Source organism: Rattus norvegicus, chromosome X, assembly GCF_021556685.1.
Source record: "Rattus norvegicus strain SHRSP/BbbUtx chromosome X, alternate assembly SHRSP_T2T, whole genome shotgun sequence".
NCBI classification, from domain to species: domain Eukaryota; kingdom Metazoa; phylum Chordata; class Mammalia; order Rodentia; family Muridae; genus Rattus; species Rattus norvegicus.
In genome coordinates, this window is record NC_141554.1 from 29,611,960 (window position 1) to 29,627,188 (window position 15,229).

At 39.8% G+C, this 15,229-nt stretch overlaps 1 long non-coding RNA gene across 1 annotated transcript; it reads left to right on the top strand.

The window, feature by feature from the left end:
* Positions 1–5,661: 5,661 nt before the first annotated feature.
* Positions 5,662–6,379, top strand: LOC147998183 (uncharacterized). Its single transcript, XR_015647057.1, has 2 exons — positions 5,662–5,826; positions 5,994–6,379. It is a non-coding gene; the product is annotated as an uncharacterized LOC147998183 (long non-coding RNA).
* Positions 6,380–15,229: the final 8,850 nt, after the last annotated feature.

Genomic DNA, 15,229 nt, shown 5'->3' on the forward strand with positions numbered 1-15,229 from the left:
TTCCATGTCCTGTGAAATTGAAAGTGATTAGTTAATAAAAACCACATGGAAAATATCAATACTTGCCTCTGTCTTTTCTAAGAAGCAAAATGTGAATGACTGCTAAGAGACATGACTCAAAATTCAGATGTTTCCGTAGCTACCATACTGAATGGGAGATTTTGAGCAAAGAAGCAGTGTCAACATATAACAGACCAGAGTATTTAATGTCCCTTTGATTTGTGAAAAGTTCCTAAAAACTAAGTTAATTTTGAAAGCATTCAGCGAAGTATCATTGTAAGACCAATTTGGAGGGCCATAAGATGCAAAATTTTAAAATTATAAAATAAAATATTAAGTAATTAAAAAAGAATATTTTCCCTCTAAAATAAAGTATGTTTACTGCAGGTTTGGGGTTCATCTGGCTCTTAATCACATGTATCTCTTAAACACAGAGGTAAATTGGATAGTGACAGGCTGTAATTGCTGTCACACTGGAGGATTTTGTTTTGGTTATTGTCATGGCTATTCTTGTTTGTCAACTTGAATACATATGGAATGAACAACAAACCTGAAATGGAGGGACACATGTGATCCAGATCATGAGGCTAGAAGACACAGGCTTCTGACCTGGATCTTGACATAGGATGACACATGTGTTTGATCCAGATCTTGTGGCACAATGGCCATGAAAACTTTAGAATCAAAAGGCTTAGTACACCCCCATAGTCAAACAGATCACAAAGTTGATGGCCAGCCTGTGATGGAGAAATTTCCAAATCCATGCATGGTGTTACATAACTTTAATCTGGGCCATAACTTCTGCTGGGAGTTTTCATAAGCACAGTGGAGGAAGGAAGAAGAATTACTCTTCTCTGCCTGCTAGCACTTACTATAGTAGGACATCTGGTGGAACCTACATCTTTGAGATTCCTGTTTGTACTGGCTAGGTTTGTGTGTCAAATTTGTTTGTTCAAATTGGAACAATCTGAAGTTATCACACAGAAAGGGATTCCCCTTGAGGAAATGCCTCCATGAGGTCCAGCTGTAAGGCATTTTCTCAAATAGTGACCAAGTTGGCAGCACCCAATGTGGGTGGAGCCATTCATTGGCTGGTAGTCTTGGGTTCTATATGAAGGAAAGCTGAGCAAGGCAGAGGAAGCATGCCAAAAAGTAACATCCCTCCACGGCCTCTGTATCAGCTCTGCTTCCTTGCCTCTGCTTGAGTTCCAGTCCTAGCTTCCATTGATGATGAACAGCAATGTGGTTATATAAGCTGAATACATCCTTTCCTCCCAAACTTGCTTTTTGGTCATGATGTTTCTGCATGAATAGGATCCATGATTAACACAAGTGGGCACCCAGTGACTGACCCAATTTGGGATCAATTTGATGGGTGGGTATCAATCCCTAACAATATTACTGATGCTATCTATGTTGTGCTTGCAGACAGAAGCCTAGCATGGGTATCCTTTGAGCAGTTCTACCAGTAGCTGACTGACACAGATGCAGACATAGGCAAACATTGAACTAAGGTCCCTGATTCTGTGGAAGAGTTAGGAAAAGGACTAAAGAAGCCAAGGAGATGCAAACTCCATAGGAAAACCAATAATGTCAACAATCATGGGCCCCTGGGAACTTCCAGAGATGAGCCACCAGCCAAAGGGCCTACACTGGTTGGACTGAGGTCCCTGGTACATATGTAGCAGAGGGATGCCTTATCTGGTCTCAGTGGGGGAAAATGTGCCTAATTCAGTATAGACTTTATGGCCCAGGGAGGGGGAATGCTGCAGATGGGGAAGTTTTCCTTCAGAGGCAATAGAAATCTATGAGTTGGGGCAGGAATGAGGGAACATTTGGTGTTATAAATAAATAAATTTTTATATTAATAATATAAAAACAAAGCTGTGCTGGATATAGAAGTCTTAAATGGCTCCTATGGCCTGTTTGATTCTATAGTACATCTCTTCAGGCCCTTGTGGCTTTTAGAATCTCCACTGAAACATCAAGTATAGTTCTAATAGGTCTGCCTTTATATGCTATGTATTTTTTTTCCTATTTCAACTTTTCACGTTCTATCTTTTCTACGTGGTTAGTGTTTATTATGTGGCAGAGGAACTTTGCTTTCTGGTTCAATTTATTTAATGATTTGTACAGTACTTGTATTTTCTTATGCATCTCCTTCTTTAGGATAGGGAAATCTTCTATAATTTTGTTGAAAATATCTTCTGGGTCTTTGAGTTGGGACTCTTCCCCTTCTGTGTTTTCCCTATTCAGGATTTCCTCAATTTGGTTACTTTATTGTTTCTATTTCTACATTCAAGTCTTGCACAGCTTTATTTATTTATTTCCTTCACCTGTTTAGTTGTATTTTCCTGTACATATTTAAGGGATTTATTCATTTCCTCTTTAGAGATGTCTGTCATATTTATAAGATTGGATTTAAGCTCATGTTCCTGTGCTTCAGTTGTGCTAGTGTAGTTTGCAGTACTAGAGTAACTGTGCTCTGAATGGGACATATTTCCCTCAGGTTTGCTGACTTTTGTTTTTTTGAGGACCTTAATCCATCTGGATGGCATTGGTCCCTGGATATTCCTGTGCTAGTAATGTGTATGGAGGAAAGGTAACCTTGATGGTTCTTGTGTGGCAGGTCTCTGATGTATATCCTTGTGCTATATGGTTCTGAATGTGCAGGTCTGTATAATTCAGCATCCCCAGGTCTGTATGTTTCAGGAGCTTCAGGTCTCATGAAAGTGGGCAGATAATTGGTGGGAGAATGGAGTTCTGCCTAGGCTAACAGGCTGTTCAGAACAGCTTGGCATGACCCAGAAGACTCACTGACTAGAAAAGATGGATAGGGGAAGGAAGCTAACATGTATGTTTCAGACTCAGTAGTTCTGATGAAGGTTGGTGGAGAGGTGGTGGAAAAATGCAGGTTTGCTTGTGAGATCATGCTGCCCAGGACAGCATGGTTTACCCCAGAGGACTCAGCAAGCAGGGAAGTTGGATAGGAGAAAGGAAGGTAATCTGTGTGTTTCAGGATTCACAGGTCTAATAAAGGTAGGAGGAATGAGGAATGGTGTCAGGAATATATATATATATATTTCTTCTCATTATACTCTGGGGCATTATTTCTTAGTGTGCAAAACTAATGGATAAGAAACTGTACTTCACGCATAGGAATCAAACCTTTTGGGGGATAAGGGGGGTTTTGTAGGTATTCACCTACCAATTGAATCTCAATTAGGGTCTAATCAGCTTTGGAAATATATTAGAATATTCAATTACTAGCTAAGGGATATATATATATATATGCATATATATATATGCATATATATATATATATATATATAGAGAGAGAGAGAGAGAGAAACACACACACACACACACAATTTACACATCAGAATGTGATTGTAAGAACCTATTGCTAAAGGTTCCACATGCTTTGACCACACGTTTTAGAGAATTTAAGCTGATAATAAAATGTGAGTTTCTTCCCTGTTGGCTAGATTTTTAGTGCCTAGATGTCAGGCTACTGGAGAGGAAAAGTCACCAACATTCTTATCCATTTGTGAACCACATGAGTTACAATAATAACCAGCTTGACAAGATATGACAATGGGTGCAATAGTGATACGAATGATTTGTTGATAACCAAATTCTTTCTGATTGATTTAAAGACCAAGCCACCCCTGTTGAAGGAATCTTAGAATGGGGCTTGAGACCCCATATGAAGAACCGCCAACCAACTAGAGCTTCCAGGACTAAGCCACTACCCAAAGACTATACATGGACTGACCCTGGGCTCCAATCTCATACGTAGCAATGAATAGCCTAGTAAGAGCACCAGTGGAAGGGGAAGCCCTTGGTCCTGCCAAGACTGAACCCCAGTGAACGTGATTGTTGGGGGGAGGGTGGTAATGGGGGGAGGATGGGGAGGGGAACAACGCTATAGAAGGGGAGGGGGATGGGTTAGGGGGATGTTGGCCCAGAAACTGGGAATGGGAATAACAATCAAAATGTAAATAAGAAATACTCAAGTTAATAAAGATGGAAAAAAAGAGCAATGATTGCTCTTCCACAGGTACTGAGTTCAATTCTCAGCAACCACATGGTGGCTCGCAACCATCTGTAATGGGATCTGATGCCCTTTTCTTGTGTGTCTGATGACAGGTACAGTGTATTCATATAAATAAAATAAATAAATCTTTGTAAAAAAAGGATTTAAAATAAAAAAAGACCAATGCACAGGCAAAAACACATGCCTCTGAATGTGAATTGGTCAAAGAACCCATTGTTGGGGAGTTCATAGACACTAGGGTGAACCACGAAGACTAGATTAAGGCATGACCAGTAAGAAGATGTTCATCATAACTGGCCCTTGCTTGCACTCTAATATAAGCTGTATCCTGAATAATGGTAAGAAATATCTGAGTTGTAGAAACAACACAATGTATAGAATAGAACTGCTATAGGAACCTGAAATGAGATAATTATCAATAATCTGAAATCAAGATAGCCTCTACCTGGTCACATGCATATTTTAGAAATTCAAATGGGACATAAATAACAATGAATAGAAATGGATATTTCTGGTATGGGATATTGAACAAACATAGGTTTCCCTCTAAAGAAGAGGAAAAGGGAATGCTAAAGGTGGTGTGTGTGTTTCCATGAAATATCTTGCAGTGTCAGAAGCAGTAAACTAGAGAAAGCAGAGCACAGCCTGTCACAGAAGGTTGTGCTACAGTTGAACACATATTATTCAAGATCAAAAATATAAGGGTATAATTCAAGGTATATTATCCAAGGCCACTTGATGGGAAAACATAAATTGTTAGTCAAAAGGAAAAATAGAATGAAATGTGAATAACAGAATCTGATAAAATAAAAAGTAGTGTGACAGATTTCAATAATGCAAGCAAGTGAACATATAACCTTCAACAGTGGGCAGCTCACTCCAATTCCTATCAATATATGACAATGCTGGTAGAAAAACCATATTTTTACACTAGAAATTTAAAAACATAAAGCTTTATTAGATGCTAAATTGTAATAGGTAAGGAGTTGTCAATATGTGATACATAATTTTTTTTGCTGTTGTTGTCAAGATATGTCTTTGTAGGATACTTTTTTGTTGTTACTGTATGTAGATGATCCTCATATCAATGTACTCATAATTGGGTCCTACTACTTTGAGTAATTTTTAGGTATAATATCTAAAATCCAATCAGAAGAGTAAGGGAAAGTCAGTGTGAGCAAAAAGCACAGAGTAGGGATTAAATGTAGTGTAAAGTAGCAAACTTGTACAGAAGTTCAGCACAATCTAAGTTAGTCTAAGAAGAAGGACATAAGCTTATGAAATTTATCTTGCAGAGGTTTATGTAAAACCTCCTATTCTCAACCAGTCTTTGTAGTTCTAGTATATTGAGCCCCTTGCCAGTGTATGAAGGTGACACTTTTTGGTGAATAAAGGCATATCTGAGATTCTCAGGCAGCCTGCTCTGAACTCCCTACAACCTCAAAGTCGTCAGAGTTAAGGCATTGTGAGGTTTTAGCCACTCCTTAGCTGCCATTGGTAGGGCAGATTTTGTTGACCAATCAAGGTTGAGGGGTGTCGCCTTCCATTGTTCAGCGGGTAGATAAGCAGGTGCTCAGAGCTCTGGGGCCAGTCCCTGAAAAACCACCACTATGGCAGTGGCGGCTAAGAAAGCCCCCCGGCCAAGAGCTGAGGTAGCGGCAGCAGGATCAGCCAATAGATCAAAGCAGAAGAAGGCCAAATATAGATCGAAGCTTCCAAAGAGATATCATTCCTCTCGCTCTCCTCGTAGCAGAAATATCATAAAGGTGAGAGGTCCCATGCTAAGCTCATTCCCTCCCTACTGCAGCCATCCCTTCCCCTAAGACTTTCTCAGGTCTGCTATAAACTCATCTACCTCTGTCCCTTTTCATGAATCCCCATCCACATTCTATCTTTTCCCCAAACCAGTGCCCTTTGTGACTTTAGTATGTAGTTCTTCCAGATCACAAGGAAGGGTGAGAGATATCTTCATCCATCAAGGAGGACAAAGTCCGAGAGACCCATCCATACTAGAATTCAGGAAGAGCAGAGCCCGAGCCACCAGAGCCGACCAACTGTGGCATATCTCACTTATGAGCAAATGAATGAAAATGACAAGCGCTCAGCACCGGCGGCAGCGGAGGCAGTTCCAACATGCGCCAATATTGCCACAGTTCCTATTGAAGATGTGGACACTCCTAGACCCCAAGTGGGTCCAAAGACCTAAGTGACATCAATGACTGGGTCTGGGAGCTGAGATACATCAGGATGTCAAGTCCATGTCTTACCACGTACTAGTTTGTATGATGGTGACAATAAAATCAATCAGATGTGAAAATATATGTCATTCTCAGGTTCTGGTGGTGTAGAATGAGAGGGACTGAGGGAGGGAAAACTGGGAAGATGATGAGAAGCAACACCAGTTTGTAGAAGGTTGGGAATGGGATGAACAACCCCCTGATAGGCAGACAACAAAGGGTCAGAATTGCGGTAGCACAAGTGTCCCCCTGAAATATTATCTCACAGGGCAACAGGTAAAACCCAGGATATTCCTAAATATCACTGGCTAGGGCTGCTGCATATTTCCTGGGTATTACACTGATAAGAACTGAGATGTGCGTGGCAGTTCCATCCCTAAAATAGGCAGCACATCAATTTTAGGACCTTTACCTCCTTATGGTGTTTTTTACAGTTATTTTTCATGTAGTAAGATCCACAGAAGGGCCTACGACATTAAGCCATCAAAATGAACAGAATATATGAAAGACCGTAATCTTTTTTTCCATCTTTATTAAATTGGGTATTTCTTACTTACATTACAATTGTTATTTCCTTTCTCAGTTTCCAGGCCAACATCCCCCTAACCCCTCCCCCTCCCCTTCCCCTTCTATATGGCTGTTCCCCTCCCCATCCTCCTCACATTACTGCCTTCCCCCCAACAATCTGTTCACTGGGGGTTCAGTCTTGGCAGGACCAAGGGTTTCCCCTTCCACTGGTGTTCTTACTAGGCTATTCATTGCTACCTACGAGGTTGGAGCCACCCTCCCCCCAACAATCACGTTCACTGGGGGTTCAGTCTTAGCAGGACCAAGGGCTTCCCCTTCCACTGGTGATCTTACTAGGATATTCCTTGCTACCTATGAGGTCAGAGTCCAGGGTCAGTCCATGTATAGTCTTTAGGTAGTGGTTTAGTCCCTGGAAGCTCTGGTTGCTGGGCATTGTTGTTCATATGGGGTCTCAAGCCCCTTCAAGCTCTTCCAATTCTTTCTCTGATTCCTTCAATGGGGGTCCGGTTCTCAGTTCAGTGGTTTGCTGCTGGCATTCGCCTCTGTATTTGCTGTATTCTGGTTGTGTCTCTCAGGAGAGATCTACATCCGGCTCCTGTCGGCCTGCACTTCTTTGCTTCATCAATCTTGTCTAACAGGGTGGCTGTATATGTATGGGCCACATGTGGGGCAGGCTCTGAATGGGTGTTCCTTTTGTCTCTGTTTTAATCTTTGCTTCCTATTCCCTGTCAAGGGTATTCTTGTTCCCCTTTTAAAGAAGGAGTGAAGCATTCACATTTTGATCATCCGTCTTGAGTTTCATGTGTTCTAGGCATCTAGGGTAATTCAAGCATTTGGGCTAATAGCCACTTATCAATGAGTGCATACCATGTATGTTTTTCTGTGATTGGGTTAGCTCACTCAGGATGATATTTTCCAGTTCCAACCATTTGCTTGTGAATTTCATAAAGTCATTGTTTTTGATAGCAGAGTAATATTCCATTGTGTAGATGTACCACATTTTCTGTATCCATTCCTCTGTTGAAGGGCATCTGGGTTCATCCCAGCTTCTGGTTATTTTAAATAAGGCTGCTATGAACATAGTGGAGCATGTGTCTTTTTTATATGTTGGGGCATCTTTTGGGTATATGCCCAAGAGAGGTGTAGCTGGGTCCTCAGGTAGTTCAATATCCAATTTTCTGAGGAACCTCCAGACTGATTTCCAGAATGGTTGTACCAGTTCGCAATCCCACCAGCAATGGCGGAGTGTTCCTCTTTCTCCACATCCTTGCCAGCATCTGCTCTCACCTGAGTTTGTGATCTTAGCCATTCTCACTGGTGTGAGGTGAAATCTCAGGGTTGTTTTGATTTGCATTTCCCTTATGACTAAAGATGTTGAACATTTCTTTAGGTGTTTCTCAGCCATTCGGCATTCCTCAGCTGTGAATTCTTTGTTTAGCTCTGAACCCCATTTTTTAAATAGGGTTATTTTTCTCCCTGCAGTCTAACTTCTTGAGTTCTTTGTATATTTTGGTCATAAGCCCTCTATCTGTTGTAGGGTTGGTAAATATCTTTTCCCAGTCTGTTGGTTGCCGTTTTGTCCTAACCACAGTGTCCTTTGCCTTACAGAAGCTTTGCAGTTTTATGAGATCCCATTTGTCGATTCTTGATCTTAGACCATAAGCCATTGGTGTTTTGTTCAGTGCCCATGTATTCGAGATGCTTCCCCACGTTTTCTTCTATTAGTTTGAGTGTATCTGGTTTGATGTGTAGGTTCTTGATCCACTTGGACTTAATCTGTGTACAGGGTGATAAGAATGGATCGATCTGCATTCTTCTACATACTGACCTCCAGTTGAATCAGCAGCATTTGGTTTAAATGCTATCTTTTTTCCGTTTGATGGTTTTGGCTCCTTTGTCAAAAATCAAGTGACCATAGGTGCATGGGTTCATTTCTGTGTCTTTAATTCTATTCCCCTTGTCTATCTTCCTGTCTCTGTAATAATACCATACAGTTTTTATCACTATTGCTCTGTAATCCTGCTTGAGTTCAGGGATAGTGATTCCCCTGAAGTCTTTTTATTGTTGAGGATAGTTTTAGCTATACTGGGTTATTTGTTATTCCAGATGAATTGGGAAATTTTTCTGTCTAACTCTTTGAAGAATTGGATTGGTATTTTGATGGGTATTGCATTGAATCTGTAGATCGCTTTTGATAAAATGGCCATATTTACTATATTAATCCTGCCAATCCATGAGCACGGGAGATCTTTCCATCTTCTGAGGTCTTCTTCAATTTCTTTCTTCAGAGTCTTGAAGTTCTTATTGTACAGATCTTTTACTTGCTTGGTTAAAGTCACACCGAGGTACTTTATATTATTTGGGACTATTATGAAGGGTGTTGTTTCCCTAATTTCTTTCTCGGCTTGATTCTCTTTTGTGTAGAGGAAGGCTACTGATTTATTTGAGTTAATTTTATACCCAGCCACTTTGCTGAAGTTGTTTATCAGCTTTAGTAGTTCTCTGGTGGAACTTTTGGTATCACTTAAATATACTTTCATATCATCTGCAAATAGTGATATTTTGACTTCTTCTTTTCTGATCTGTATCCCCTTGACCTCCTTTTGTTGTCTGATTGCTCTGGCTAGAACTTGAAGAACTATATTGAATAAGTAGGGAGAGAGTTGGCAACCTTGTCTAGTCCCTGATTTTAGTGGGATTGCTTCAAGTTTCTCTCCATTTAGCTTAATATTAGCCACTGGTTTGCTGTATATGGCTTTTTCTATGTTTAGGTATGGGCCTTGAATTCCTATTCTTTCCAGGACTTTTATCATGAAAGGGTGTTGAATTTTGTCAAATGCTTTCTCAGCATCTAATGAAATGATCATGTGGTTTTGTTCTTTCAGTTTGTTCATAGAATGGATCACGTAGTTAGTTTTCTGTATATTAAACCATCCCTGCATGCCTGGGATGAAGGCTACTTGGTTATGGTGGATGATTGTTTTGATGTGCTCTTGGATTCGGTTTGCCAGAATTTAATTGAGTATTTTCGTGTCGATATTCATAAGGGAAATTGATCTGAAGTTCTCTGTATTTGTTGGGTCTTTGTGTGGTTTAGATATCAGAGTAATTGTGGCTTCATAGAAGGAATTCTGTAGTGCTCCATCTGTTTCAATTTTGTGGAATAGTTTGACAATATTGGTAAGAGTCTTCTATGAAGTTCTGATAGAATTCTGCACTAAACCCATCTGTACATGGGCTCTTTTTGTTTGGGAGACCTTTAATGACTGCTTCTATTTTCTTAGGAGTTATGGGGTTGCTTAAATGGTTTATCTTTTCCTGATTTAACGTTGGTACCTGATATCTGTCTAGGAAATTGTCCATTTCCTGCAGATTTTCAACTTTTGTTGAATATAGGCTTTTGTAGTAAGATCTGATAATCTTTTGAATTTCCTCTGAATCTGTAGTTATGTCTCCCTTTTCATTTCTGATTTTGTTAATTTGGACACACTCTCTGTGTCCTCTCATTAGTCTGGCTAAGCGTTTATCTATCTTGTTGATTTTCTCAAAGAACCAACTTTTGGTTCTGTTGATTCTTTCTATGCTCCTTTTTGTTTCTACTTGGTTGATTTCAGCTTTGAGTTTGATTATTTCCTGTCTTCTACTCCTCCTGGGTGTATTTGCTTCTTTTTGTTCTAGAGCTTTTAGGTGTGCTGTCAAGCTGTTGACATATACTCTCTCCTTTTTCTTTCTGCAGGCACTCAGAGCTATGAGTTTTCCTCTTAGCACAGCTTTCATTGTGTCCCATAAGTTTTGGTATGGTGTACCTTCATTTTCATTAAATTCGAAGAAGTCTTTAATTTTTTTTCTTTATTTCTTCCTTGACCAGGTTATCATTGAGTAGAGCATTGTTCAACTTCCAAGTATATGTGGGCGTTCTTCCCTTATTGTTATTGAAGACCAGCTTTAGGCCGTGGTGGTCTGATAGCACGCATGGGATTATTTCTATCTTTCTGTACCTGTTGAGACCCGTTTTTTGACCAATTATATGGTCAATTTTGGAGAAAGTACCATGAGGAACTGAGAAGAAGGTATATCCTTTTGCTTTAGGATAGAATGTTCCATAAATATCTGTTAAGTCCATTTGGTTCATGACTTCTCTTAGTCTGTCTACGTCTCTGTTTAATTTCTGTTTCCACTGATGAGAGTGGGGTGTTGAAATCTACTACTATTATTGTGTGAGATGCAATGTGTGTTTTGAGCTTTAGTAAGGTTTCTTTTTCGTATGTTCTTTCCCTTGTATTTGGGTCATAGATATTTAGGATTGAGAGTTCATCTTGGTGGATTTTTCCTTTGATGAATATGAAGTTTCCTTCCTTATCTTTTTTGATGACTTTTAGTTGAAAATTGATTTTATTCGATACTAGAATGTCTACTCCAGCTTGCTTCTTCCAACCATTTGCTTGGAAAGTTGTTTTCCAGCCTTTCACTCTGAGGTAGTGTCTGTCCTTGTCTCTGAGGTGTGTTTCCTGTAGGCAGCAGAATGCAGAGTCCTCATTGGGTGTCCAGTTTGTTAATCTATGTCTTTTTATTGGGGAGTTGAGGCCATTGATATTGAGAGATATTAAGGAATAGTGATTATTGCTTCCTGTTATATTCATATTTGGATGTGAGGTTATGTTTGTGTGCTTTTCTTCCCTTTGTTTTGTTGCCAAGACGATTAGTTTCTTGCTTTTTCTAGGGTGTAGCTTGCCTCCTTATGTGGGCTTTACCATTTATTATTCTGTGTAGGGCTGGATTTGTAGAAAGATATTGTGTAAATTTGGGTTTGTCATGGAATATCTTGGTTTCTTCATCTATGTTAATTGAGAGTTTTGCAGGATACAGTAACCTGGGCTGGCATTTGTGTTCTCTTAGGGTCTGTATGACATGTGTCCTGGATCTTCTGGCTTTCATAGTCTCTGGCAAGAAGTCTGGTGTGATTCTGATAGGTCTGACTTTGTATGTTACTTGACCTTTTTCCCTTACTGCTTTTAATATTCTTTCTTAATTTTGTGCATTTGTTGTTTTGACTATTATGTGACGGGAGGAGGCTTTTTTTTCTTTCTGGTCCAATGTATTTGGAGTTCTGTAGGCTTCTTGTATGTTTTCTTCTATGATTTTTTTGAAGATATTTACTGGTCCTTTGAGCTGGGAGTCTTCACTCTCTTCTCTACCTATTATCCTTACATTTAATCTTATCATTGAGTCCTGGATTTCCTGTATGTTTTGGACCAGTAGCTTTTTCTGCTTTACATTATCTTTTACAGTTGAATCAATGATTTCTATGAAACCTTCTGCTCCTGAGATTCTCTCTTCTATCTCTTATATTCTGTTGGTGATGCTTGTATCTACTGCTCCTTGTCTCTTCCTTTGGTTTTCTATATCCAGATTTGCTTCCCTGTGTTCTTTCTTGATTGATTCTATTTCCATTTTTAATTCCTTCAACTTTTTTATTGTGTTTTCCTCGAATTCTCTCAGGGATTTTTGTGATTCCTCTCTGTAGGCTTCTACTTGTTTATTTATGTTTTCCTGCATTTCTCTAAGGGAGTTCTTCATGTCTTTCTTGAAGTCCTCCAGCATCATGATCAAATATGATTTCGAATCTAGATCTTGCTTTTCTGGTGTGTTTGGATATTCCGTGTTTGCTTTGGTGGAAGATTTGCACCCTGATTACATCTTTTTTTCTTTTTACGTCTGTTTCTGTAACCTTGTCTTCGTGTCTGTTGACTATCTTTCTTTGTAAATCTGTCTGCAACTATCTGTGTCTGTAAGTCTGTTTCTTTATATGTCTGTTTTTCTGCTGGTTACTACTTGCCCTTCTCTGTAAGTAGGTTTGTCAGTATATCTCTGTCTGGCTCTCTGCATGTCTGTTTCCTGGTCTGTCTGTCTACTTCTCTGCATGTAAGCCTGTCTGTTTCTGTAAGTTTGCTTGTCTGTCTGTAACTGTCTGCCTATTTGTCTCTGTAAGTCTGTAACAGTCTGCCTGTCTATCTGCTGGTTACTATCTGCCACTCTGACTGCAAGTCTGTTTGTCTGTCTGCCTCTCTGCAAGTTTGTTTGGCAGTCTGTCTGCTTCTCTGAATGTAACTTTGTCTGTCCCTGTTTTTCCATCTCTGTAAATCCATCTGCCTCTGTCTTGTTGTGTTCTCTCTCTCTCCCCCACCTCTCTCTCTCTCTCTCTCTCTCTCTCTCTCTCTCTCTCTGTGTGTGTGTGTGTGTGCATGTGATGTGTGTGTGTGCGTGTGTCTGTCGTCCCCTTTCTGTGATAGTTCTCGGTTCCCTTCTTTTTCCAGGACCTGAAATTCGCCTTTGCCTTGCAACGAGGCAAGGATAACAAATCTCTTTAATTTCTAATGATCAAAATGGATTAAAATAAGGTATAAGTTCCTGCTTACATTTAGTGGGTCAGAGGTATGATCTCATCAGTGAAAGAGACAATAGAGTTTTCCATGTTCCTGCTTCCCTACTTTAGTTCTACTTTGAATTTTCCTTTATGATGTGGTCTTACTTTAGTGCTTAGATGATGTGATGAATAGAGAATCTTCACAGACATCAAAAGTGTCTTCTTTTTAGGTTAGAGGGCATAATGACAACACAACATTAAAAAACCTTGTGCCATCTCGATTCTTAAGGGGCATGTGTAAGTACTAGAGAACAGTTTTGACTGTCACTCTGGAGGAGGATGCTATTGGCATCTTAAGGTGTGATTCATTGTTCTCTTTATATTGGTGAATTTGTAAGAGAATCAAAATCGAATCCTTTTTGCAGCCTCGTCTTAGACTGTAGCAGCTGTCAGACGTCTTTGGTATTTATACTGTGGCATGGGAAAGCCGCACTCTGAATTTTCATGTCTTCCCCTATCTTGTATCTCAAATCCCCTCATGATTCTTGTAGAAAGCAATCTGTCACTGAACCTAAGACCCTCGAGCAGTCCAGAATAAGCACATTCCAAGATCATTTAATTTGATAACATCTGCTGACAAATGCATTTCCTAATAAGCTCACACTCACAGTTCTTTGGGGTTGGGACTTGGACTGATCTTTTGAGAGGTCATTCTCAAATTGCTATACAAGAAGAGGGCAGAGATATAAGAACCATTATTCTGTGCCCAGTACAACTGCATGGCAAATAGATTGTAAAACTGTTCTGCCCTGAGAAATTTGACTTCATTCAAGAAAACCTGTCATGAAGCCTCAAGGCATTCAGCCAGCTGTGGCAAGAGTTTGGCATACCTGGAAGCAATCCTGCTGGCTGGGATATGCAACTTCCAGTTTCTAGAGTGTTTTCCAATGTGTTAAGTCTGTTTGTGCACAGTAGGTGGCATAACTGAGCCTGTTATGGGACATTAATATTCTCCATTTTACTGAGCTTGGTGTGCAGATGACACAGTGTCTCAGAAGTGTATGTGTTCTGGTCTACAGATCTACAACTTGTTTCCCTCTTTTGAATGCAGATTAAATCAGAGCTTCCTCTGATTTCTTGGCACAGATTCTCATTTCCCTTTCCCCAGGTTCCCCAGTCTTAATGGTTAATATATTTAGATAGTGTATTATAGACCTTTTAGCCCCAAAATTTAAAGTAAAATGACAGACAATAAATATTTGTTATTTTTCTTGCCCAAAGCAACACAGAGGAGGTTGTGTGGTTTACTGATGGAGAGCAGTCTTGCTCCACTCTGCCCCATTTCCCTAAGATGACTGGTCATAAGAGTGATTGCCACTTTATATAAACTTACATAGATTTCCTCAGAAAAAAATGTGCCCATATGGCTCGATACTGGCTCCAGAAGGAATGGCAGGTGATGAATAGGGTTGGGAGGACTGAACCTAGATGAGTTTTAATCTTCCTTGTTAGCACACACTATCATTCAACTTAGGCAGTTAGCCAGAAGGATCCTAGGCTGCTTGGTGTCTAGAAATTGTCAATATCGATGGCCTCAATGAATGCATGGTTGAATAACACCATGTAGTCTTTGAAGCAGGGTCTTGGATTAGAGGAAAATGAAGCAATGAAGGGCAATGGTCTGATTTTTCTTCTAGACCACAGTGCTAGACTGTTGTAGCAGTAGCTTTAGATTAGAAAAACACAAGCTGTGGGTTGTATTTTGCCTATAGGACATATTTTGTCAAATGCTTCAGTTCCCATCTATGATATTTTCAAATTAATAAATCAATTTTCAGAAATAGGTACTTCTCATCATTTCTCTAAAAATTCATAGGTTTGCCAAAGAGATAACCTCAAAGCATGGAGTCAAAGTGTCTAGCCAATTGTCTGTTGATGTTTCAATCCTCTCTTCCATGTACATTGTCAAGCACCTTGCCAGAGTCCAAAATCCTGCAAAACTACTGGATAAAAGAACAGATTCTATTGCTTTTGTTTATA